This window comes from Solanum pennellii, chromosome 9 (genome assembly GCF_001406875.1).
Source record: "Solanum pennellii chromosome 9, SPENNV200".
Lineage (NCBI taxonomy): Eukaryota > Viridiplantae > Streptophyta > Magnoliopsida > Solanales > Solanaceae > Solanum > Solanum pennellii.
Genome location: NC_028645.1, coordinates 72,620,336 through 72,628,075, shown reverse-complemented (window position 1 = coordinate 72,628,075; position 7,740 = coordinate 72,620,336).

The following is a 7,740-nucleotide window of genomic DNA, read 5'->3' as shown; positions in this document are numbered from 1 at the left end:
GGCTGGTGGTGGTTGGTGGGTGGGAGTCAGGGGTGAAAAAATAAAATTTTGAAATTGAAAATATTTTTTTAAAATTGATGTTTTCCAAAAAAAATGTAATTTAAAAGTGGAGGAGAGTTTTGGAAAATGTTTTCCTTAATTATTGAAGGGAAGTCATTTTCCTTAATTTTGAGGAAAATGAGTTTATTTGGAAAACATTTTCCAAAACTTTTGTCCCAACCAAACATGGGAAAATTGGAAAATATTTTTCAGAAAATGTTTTCCTTCATACCAAACACACTCTTAGATTATCTTATTCCCTAAAATTAGAATGGGTTCTTTTAAACATACTCTTGATTCTTACCTTTTGAATTACTTTTGAGGACCTTGGTTTATGCTATTAATTAATCAACTTTATTTTTATTCTTAAACGGTTGGGATCTGCTATATGAATCTCTGTGTACTCATTGATAGCCTATTTTTTTTACATTACATCAATCTACCACACCCTCTTTTTTTTCAAGCTTGGGCATGATTATGTTTTGCATAGCAGGTAGAGTTCTCTGTTTTATGCTGCCAGAGACAAACTTTTTAGGACTTCATTAGTGAAGTCCAGAGTCCAAATTAAAGCTCATTCTGCAGAGAACCAAAAAATACAACGTCAAAACTGTAATTCAAAATTCAGTTGCTGATTCGATTTTCTCTAAAATCATTGCATGTGAGACAACAAAAGAACTTAGGAAAATATCAAAAGAGACTACTAAGGAAGTGATTGAGTTAGACAAATACAAATTCGTAATTTGAAAAGAGATTTTGAATCTCTTAGGATGAAAGAGAATGAGACTATTACTTAGTGTAATAACAAGATTTAATTTTTAATTGTTAATAGAATCAGGTAGCTTGGCAAGGATTTCAAAGATGACAGAATAGTTGAAAAAAATTCTTTTGATAGTTTCAGAGATATTCGAATTTAAAATCTCCCATCTAGAAGAGTCTAAAAATCTCTCTATTGTCTTTATTGAACTACTGTTTTTATTAAAGAATTAACAAGTGTTATTCAAGCACAAAAGCAAAGAAGAGCCTTTATAATTTATATAAGACAATGCAACTGTGTTCGCTTTTATCCACTAAATAAAAGAGAAAAGGTTAATTATCCTTCAAAAAGAAAACACACCTAGAACAAAAATTATTGGTGGAGACCTATTGCAGTATGTAGAAATTTCAAACAAACAAACCATATTACGAAAGTTGCAAGTTCAAAAACGTTCAAAACAGTGCTCCATCACAAACAACATAAGCATAAGTTGAGGAGGATCAACTTTTCAAATTGCAGTAATTGAAGCAAAGGAAGAGAGTTGAATATTTGCTTTTGTTAGTGTTGATACTAGAATAATAAGTAGTTTAGTTGTAGGAGAAGTCTTTGTTCTAATTTAAAATATTAGGTTTAGTTAGATAAGTCTAAGTGATATATTTGAGTTTTTTTAAATTTTATTCTGCAGAATTTTGCACATTTTTTGTTTTTTAAATTGACTATTTAACTCTCTATACTTACTAAAACTTCAGAGACAATTTCAATCAATTCTAATATTTTTTTTGCTGCTCCATCCTTTTAAAAACACAACAGAAACAATGTTATGTCAATATGTATGTCTTTGAAATACCCTTCGGGGTGGCCCAGTGGTTTGGGTTTGGGCTTGGGATTGGGACTTCCATGTTGGAGGTCTCAAGTTCGAAACCCCTTGCCAGTGAAACCAAGGGGTTTGCCTTCTGGGTCGAGCTTGTCGCACCGGGCTTGCCTAGTGCAGGTTACCTATCATATGTGGTTTGTGAGCTATTGCATAGGAGCGGGGGTTTTACCCAGTGCGTACCCAAAGGGTGCAAGTATCCTTGTCATAAAAAAATATATGTCTCTAAAATTACTATCTGGTGTGTTTAAATCATTTTAGTACTTTTAATTACTTCTAACTGAACCTTGTTAGAAATGAGATTCTTTTGCTGAAATTTCTAAATAGCTGATTTCAAGTTAACCTGACATGCTGCAGGTATACCCTCAATATATGGGATGTCGGGGGGCAGAAAACAATACGGTCTTATTGGAGAAACTACTTTGAGCAAACTGATGGCTTGGTGTGGGTTGTTGATAGTTCTGATCTGAGAAGGCTAGATGACTGCAGATACGAGCTACATAATCTTCTGAAGTAGGAGGTATATGTCATATTAGTTCTCTTTTCTATTGTTGAACCTCATCTATTCCCTTGTGCAAAAGCTCCAAAAACATATAGATTTTTAGGGTGGTTTACTGATCCAAATCCCCCTTTCTCTTCTACTAACTACTGCCATACGAGTGTATCTAGGGGTGGGAGTCCTTCATAAGTTGTGCCAAGTAAAGGGTACAACTTGTTTGAACTTTTCTTTCTTCTATATAGTTGCATTTTCATTTTTAAGACATGCAGATTTGTGATTTTTGTTCTTACGATGTTTATAGGCAGCAAACCATTGAATTTTCACTTCTCCATTGGTTTTTTAACCTAGTGAGATATTTTGATTCCCGAGTTGTTACATTGCATCTTGTTTTAGGAGACAGATGCTCTTGCTTCTTCATGTATTAGCGGATGGAGATTTTTTATAAGGGCAACGGTGACGTGATAAGTGTCATTCAGGAAGACGTGCGTCCCCACCCTTATAAAAAGAAACAACTACATCCCCTAATACATAAAGAAGCACGAGCATGTGTTCCTCAAAACAAGATGTTGAATTTAATTCATAGCTGATACTATAATACATAGGGGATGGAGTTGTTAGAACTACTTATTCCTATTACTGACTCGAACAACTGACAATTGAGCCGTGTGCAATCTACACCTTGCATGCTTTGGTTTGGTGTTACCTGCTCTATACTGTTTTAAGTGCAAGATAATGGTCAAGAAACTAGGGAATAAGTTTCAGTTATGGCACAGAACATGTGCATACTTTTATATTGTATACCTATGCTTCTCTCTCCATTTCAGTTTGTGTGGCATAGTTTGACTGGGCAAGGAGGTCAAAAAAGAGAGAAAAACTTTTGAAACTTATGGTTTAATCTTGTCATGGCATTTGTGTGTTTATAAGACCTTTGAAACATGTATGGCTATAAAAGCTTGTCATTAAGGGTTGGGAAATTTAAGTTAAATGGTTTCCAAATTTGGAATTTTGTTAAGGAAATATTGCCATGTAAACTGGAACGTAGGGAGTATTTCCAGTGGTCTAAATGCAAAATAGTGAGTCAGAAGCAAGGGGACGAGTTTTCAAATTCACATGTCAAAGCGCATCCAAACTCAGACTTCGTCGTGGAAATGCTGCCAGTTTCTGCTTATTATGACACTTGTTTGAATATTTTGTTATGTTTAAGTTCATTAGTTTTTGCAATCATTTACATGTCATATTCTGGCGACATTCCTTTTGCTTCTTTGCTGCATTTTCCTCTACAGTGGAGGCTTTAAGTAATGAATACTACAACTTTGTTTGATGCAAGTTGCAGCACATGTTATAGCTTCCTTCCACCCCAAAATCATCATACTATTAATGATCTCAATTAAGATTTTTTTCTGGAAACTTATTTGTGTGGCTATGAAAATAATAAATTGTATACAGAACCTATTCAGTGATTTTCTAACAGAACTGCCTATGCACATTTACTAGCTCTATTCATCTTGTTACATGTTTCATAATGTTGTGCCAATAGAATTTTACAAGATAGTTGCCTAACTGTCCACCCTCACATCATCATGTTAATAAGTGCACAATAGAGGCATAAACCTTGTTGTTGATCTTTGTTGGATTTTTTGAACGTGTTCATTATGCGCTTCAAAAAGTCTTCTTTTGTGTATCTGTAACAGCCTATGTGTCCGAAAAAAGAACGTGCAAATCCCTTTTCATTAGATGAGAATAAGATGACAGATCTTTCTATCATTAAAATTTAGTGAAGGTGCATAGCTTCTTTGAATGTCCTATGAATCGACTATATGATCTAGGGACATGACTCATCCCAAAAGAGAGGTCTTTCTTTATTGTTATAAAATCCATTTGATTGAAAAGAAAGTGTATGATGCCACAAGTAAAATGTGCGGGTGAGGCGAGACTCCTTCACTGCACTCAAGGTAGAAAGAGTAACATATCCTATACATTAGTAAGATCTTACTCCATTATTAGTAAGCCAAGTGTTGGTTGGCTTATTTATGAAAGAACTTCCACATGTGCATCGGGTCCCTCTCATTAATAACATCTCTTTTTGATTGACCTCCTCCTTTCTTTTATTAGTAGGCACAAACAAATTTCGTTATTGAATGAATCCATTGTTGTTGTCATTTTAGTTAGTTTATCACATTATTTCCATTTTCTTTTTGTTATTGAAAGATTTGGTTTGGTTGTTGTGGAATCAAACTAAATGAAGATGAATGGACATGAATATTTGGTAGGAAGATAATTAGTACAAAATAAAAGTCAAAGATTGTATCTTGGTAGGTGAAGTTTAGGCAAACCATAAAATGGTTTCATATTCTTAACCTTGACATTTTTGACATATAGTGATGTCATGGATGACATCAATAGGTTGAATTTATCTCTATAAATAGGTAGCTCTTAATTCATTTTCAAATTATCCTCTCACTTGCCTTCTCACCTTCTAAGGCATTTGTGTTTTCTCTCTTGTAGTATTTCCACTGTATTCTTTGTAGAGTGAAATTAATATTGATGCAGTTGTTCTTTGGTGGATGTAGGATCATTTTGATCCGAACCACGTTAAATATTGTTGTTCTTCCTTGTTCTATAATTTTACGTTTCCGCTAACAATTGGTATCAGAGCAAGGTTATATTTGAGTATGCTCTGTGGTTGCAGCACAGTCTGAACTTCCACATCAGAAAAGGATTATGTTGGTTTTCTGTAGTTCCAAATACATTGTAGTAGAAAACGAAGAACAAGTAAAAAAATGAGTTCCATGAAGTTTGAAGTTGATAGATTTATTGGGCGCAACAACTTCAATATCTGGAAAATCCACATGATGGCGTTACTGCAGAGGGAAGGTTCAATACATGCTATTGATGGAAAATACCCCGATAAGATATCGGATTCCGACAAGGAGAAGATTGAAGGAGATGCATTGAGTGTAATCCAATTGTCCCTTGCACCTAACGTACTCTGTGAAGCGAGTACAAGTACCGAAGAGACGGCCAAAGAGTTACGGGAAAAGCTGGAAGGGCTTTACCATGACCAGTCAGTGACAACAAGAATGTTGTTATTACGGCGTCTTCATACATTTAAGATGGATTCAGGTACTTTGTTGCAAGACCATCTAGATGCGTTCAATAAACTAGTGATGGACTTACAAAGTGCTGGAATTAAAAAGGACGAGGAGACGCTTGCATGTTCTTTGTTATTTTCATTGACTTCAAAATATCGTGATATTGAGAATTCAATGATTTATAGCAAATAACCTATCAAACTTGAGCAAGTGCAGTAAACACTTAACTCTTGTGATGTGTGAATGCATTTTGAAGGAGACAAAAGTGACGAAGCTAGTAGAATCTTTGTAAGAGGTCGTACTAGACAACAGGGAAGGAGAAAATCGAAGTACATATTGAAGTCTCGTGTGAACAAAAAGAATGCGGAGTGTTGGGGCTGTCAAAAGAAGGGGCACTTTGAACGAGATTGTCCTATGTCGAAGTCCAAAGAAAAGGCGAGTGCATACATTGTTGAGCAAGTACATGATAATGATGATGATTATGTAGTAACAACATCATGCAATAGTGGAGTCTATGACAACAAATGGATCTTAGACTCTGGTTGTACTCTGCATATGACATTCCGAAGGGATTGGTTGAGTAGCTATGAAACAAGTGAAGGAACCGTACTAATGGGCAATAATGCAACTTGTAAAATAGTTGGCATTCACTTCGTGTTCGCTGCCATGATGTAATCGTGAGGACTATTACAGAAGTATGTCATGTTCCTGATCTGAAGAAGAATTTGATCTCCCTGGGTACTTTGGATAAACAAGGCTATAAGTACATGAGTGAAGGAGGAACTATGAAAGTGACTAAAGGATCTTTAGTCATGTTGAAGGCCAAGCTAGAGGATGGCCTTTACACAATCGCGGGAAGCACCATTATTGGCTCTGTAAATACATCTACACTGTATGCTTATTGCTGCTAACAACATCACAAAGATAAATATTTTAAAGAAACTGTTGAGCGAGGAATTTGACATGAAGGATTTGGGAGTTGCAAAGAAAATTCTTGGAATGGAGATTTCAAGAGAAAATGGTGTTGTACATCTTGCTCAAAAGAGGTACATCTAAAAAGTTCTTTAAAGATTCAATATGCATATGAGCAAGCCTGTAAGTAATCCGTTAGCTTCTCATTTCAAGCTTTCAGATTTACAAAAGCCTCAGTCTATGGGTGAGGTGGAGCATATGTCAAAGGTTCCTTATGCGAGCGCAGTTGGTAGCATAATGTATGCTATAGTGTGCACACGTCCAGATATTGCCCAATCTATAAGTGTGGTAAGCAGGTACATGGCAATTCCAGGAAAAAGGCACTGGGAAACTGTCAAGTGGATATTGAGATATCTCAAAGGAGCTCCTAATGTTGGCCTAACCTTCCAGAAAAGTGAAGGTATTTCAATTCTCAGTTATGTAGATTCTGACTATGCAGGGGATCTTTATCGAAGGAGGTCCACAACAGGATACATCTTTACTCTCGTTGGCAGTGCCGTTAGTTGGAAATCGACTTTACAATCTATTGTCGCTTTGTCTACAACAGAGGCAGAATATATGGCAGCAACGGAGGCAATGAAACAAGCTATCTGGTTGAAAGGTTTGGTAGCAAAATTGAGTTCGATTCAGCCTGAATCGATTCTAAGATGTGATAGTCAAAGTGCTATTCATTTAATTAAAAATCAAAGATTTCATGAGCGCACCAAACACATTGATGTCAGATTCCATTTTATTCGAGATGTCGTAGAAGAGGGAGCTATCAAGGTTGAGAAGGTTATCACAGACGATAACGCTGCAAACATGTTGACCAAAATAGTCCAGCTTGCCAAGTTTGCACACTACAAGGACTTGGCGGGAGTATGCATCAATTCATGCAACTCTAAGAGAACAACTGGTAGGTAGAGCTGGTATGTTCAACAAAGGTTTGATTCTTCTTGTTTTTTACAACGGGATTGCCCTGTAAGCTTAGAAGTTTTGGCCGGAGTTGTTTATATGCATGCTTGGAACACAAACGAAGGTGGAGATTGAAAGAGTTGGTTTGGTTGTTGTGGAATCAAACTAAATGGAAGATGAATTAACATGAATATTTGGTAGGAAGATAATTAGTACAAAATAAAAGTCAAAGATAGTATTTTGGTAGGTGAAGTTTAGGCAAACCATAAAATGGTATCATATTCTTAACCTTGACATTTTTGACATATAATAATGTGATGGATGATATCAATAGGATGAATTTATTCCTATAAATAGGTAGCTCTTAATTCATTTTCAAATCATCCTCTCACTTGCCTTCTCACCTTCTAAGGCATTTGTGTTCTCCCTCTTGTAGTATTTCACTTGTATTCTTTGTAGAGTGAAATAAATATTGGTGCAGTTGTTCTTTGGTGGACGTAGGATCATTTGATCCGAACCACGTTAAAAATATTGTTGTTCTTCCTTGTTCTATAATTTCACGTTTCCGCTAACAATTATTAACAAGTTATTCAATCTCTTCAAGCACTTCAATGAGAGA